Consider the following 3,347-nt stretch of genomic DNA (forward strand, 5'->3'; position numbering starts at 1 on the left):
TAGATAAAGTATCATAGTTGGTATGTGACTCCTTGTCTTAAGACAAATTCTACTTGTCCTAGAATTATAACTACTTGTCCTAATAAGAGTAAGAGATTAATTAAAATTTATTTTAATTAATACAAGAATTATTAATCCTTTAGGATAAGGAAATGTAATTTTAGAATCGTAGTTGGACTACATAGTTGTCTAGATTAAGACAAGAGTTTGACTCTTGTCCTAAATTTAGACATGGCCAAAAATTACAAGGATTAAAAGGAAATTCTTATTTTAAATTTGATTTAATTAATTAAAATTCTCATTAGTCCTAATTAACCTAGAACATATATCTTAGTATCCTAGTATGACTAGGTTGTTTGTCTTAATTAAGACATAAGTTCGACTTTGTATCCTAAAAGGACATTAAATTAAAATTAAAAATATTTTAAAGGGAATTAGTTATTAATTAAATCTAATTTAATTTAATTTAATTCTCTACAACTTTCTTCGACTAAGATTTAATCTTGGCTTCCTAGTATGTTTAGGATCAGTAAAGTTTGTTTGGTCAAAGGTTGACTTTATATCCTAATTTTTGTTTTGGCCAAAAATTACACTCTAAAATAAGGAGAATTTTTATTTTTGAATATGACTTAATTATTTAAATTCACCATACCTCATTTAGTCCTAATTGCATACAATGATCAATTCACTTGAATTATACTATCTTGAATCTTTTTATGTTTTATATAATATGATTATGCGGTGATGGATGGTTTTGGACTATAGAAACCAATGTGATTGTGTTGAATGGTTAAATGTTTTGATTTGGTATTTTTTTGAAATAAGAACTGCGCTCCTTTTGAATGTAACTCAAGGTTTCTCCAAATCTTATGTAAATGGTATATAGTTTTAGATTAGTTAGATAGAGTTTTATTTTGCAATCTAAATGGAAATATGGCACTAAATGAAGATGAAGGGAATATTGCTTCAAGATTTGGAGATCATGAAGGAAATACCTAGGTTTGACCATCTAGTTTGTCAGCCTTAAGAAGCTAATAATCTAAATTTTGATGATAATAAAAATGTTGTATATACAGATGACTAACAGTGTAGGGTGGAGTGGATTAGATAGCTATTTGAGTTAAGGGAGTTCATCAAAGCACTCTAAAAAGAAGTTAAATAGTTGAAGTAATCCTCATTAAGGGATGTATGTGTTTTAGATACCTTGTTAAGTGGATCAAGTTGAAACTAAAATAAGTTTTTGTACACCGTAAAATCTCAAATCTTCTTCTGATTTTAAATCATAAAAAGATATATCTTGATTTTCTCAAAGTGATTAGGGTTGCATAGAACTTGATATCTTTTAAATCACTACTTTAAGATATATACTAAAAGTCAGATATTTGTTCGATATTTTTAAGGTATCTACATGTTATCTGAACTAACACATTAGCTTTCACACACTTATGTTCTTCCTACATATGTCTAAACAACTAGTTTAGATTGGCTGAAGTAAAAGCAATCTAAAGCTGTCAACTTTAGTTGTTTGTCATATTGGTAGACTTTTCTAACAACTTTTTACTGTCTGCTGACAGACAGGTACAAAAGTTGTCAGATATCTAAATCAGCAGTTGTAAAGAGAATCTGAGGAAAAGTTAAAATAGTTTATTTAAATATATTTAACCCTTGTCTCTAACAACTAGTCTTTTTAATTGCTTTATAAATATAAGTCTCACCTACCAAAATCAACAACGAGAGAATTGCATTTAAACTCCAAAAACACCCAAGAGCCGGAAGTTGCATTTATCACTCGCCATCTACTTCTTGTTTCATTCTTGAGTATTTTCATATATTGCTTTCTAAAATCAGTTTTCCTTGCAGTTATCCTGCACTTGATATAATAGGAATTCTATGTATTTCTATATTGCTTTAAAAAAAAAAAAAATTCTCTTGTTAAGGTTGTCAAGTACTTAGTGGTAAAGCTTGTGATTTGTAGGGTGACATAACCTCCTTGGTTAAAATCTGTAAGAGGTCCATTTGCACCTAATGTAGCAAGTGAGAGGTTGATAGAAGCCTACAAATTTCTATAGCATAGTTAAAGAGGGGATATCTCGAGCTATATCAAGTGTCTTAGTGTTAGACATTGTAAAACTTAATCTCTAGCTATTAATAGAGTCAAAATAGTTGTTTGACTACTGTTAAACTCAATAATTGCTGACTCAGACATCTAACTATCCTTTAAGGAAACGCTGATAGGAAATCATAATCTTAACAATCATACACCCCAATAACTATTTAGTTATAATACATATGGAATGCAAGAAAATACCCTCCAATCAAGATGATTCCAAAACCCAAGGATCTCTTCAAGTAAAGTTAGGGAAAACTAGTTCCAACAATGAAACTAGCACTTGAATTCAACTCCAAACGCCACAAACCAAGTATGATTTAATAAGCTAAGAATCAAACACAAGATTTTGGTTAGAGAACACCACAAACTAAAAATAGTTTGATAAGTTCAAAATTCATGCAAGAACTTAAGCAAAAGCACTCACAAAGAGCAAATAAAAATTATCATTCATCAATTGGTTGTTTATAAATGAATTTGGCTTTGATATTTATAGCCAAGACAAGACAAAGAACCCTAATTGGATGTCTTTTAAGCTCTCTCATGTTTTTCCTTTTAATCCCCATTAAAACTAATTAAAAGTGGTTGTTTTACATTAATTGTACTCATTTTGTAACTTCCAAATGACAACTAATCATGTGCATCCATTTTATAACTCCAAATTATAAATAATCATGTGCATACATTGTGTAACTCCATATGACAACTAATTACACCCTAACTTAAGAAAACCTAATAAAAATAAAAATAAAAAGGCTTCAAATGAATTGTATTGGACCTTTGAGTTCAGCCCAAACTTATTACACTAAAGTGATGATTTTGGTCCCTTTTTGCAATACTAAGCCTTGGACTGGCATTGTTGTGTTTGAACACTCCAAATGTCTTTAATTAAGCCCACCAAAGCTTGTTGCATCCTTTTGGACTTTGATCTTGTCATTGGACCTCCCTGAATGCTTAAAGGATCATTTGTAGCTCTTGTCTTTGTTGCATCATTCCCTCTCTTCTTGTAAGAATCTATCCTCGAATCAGCCTCATTGTCAACTTCATCACCTACATCAAATAAAGAAAGATCAACAATATTAAAAGAAGCACTCATATTGCTATACTCATTTGGAAAATCTAGCTTATAGGCATTGTCATTGATTCTTTCAAGGACTTGGAATGGCCTATCCCCTCTTGGAATTAATTTAGACTTCCTTTGGTTTGAAAGAATTTTCTTCCTTAAATGCACCCAAACCCA

This window comes from Ricinus communis, chromosome 7, assembly GCF_019578655.1.
Source record: "Ricinus communis isolate WT05 ecotype wild-type chromosome 7, ASM1957865v1, whole genome shotgun sequence".
In the NCBI taxonomy this organism is placed as follows: domain Eukaryota; kingdom Viridiplantae; phylum Streptophyta; class Magnoliopsida; order Malpighiales; family Euphorbiaceae; genus Ricinus; species Ricinus communis.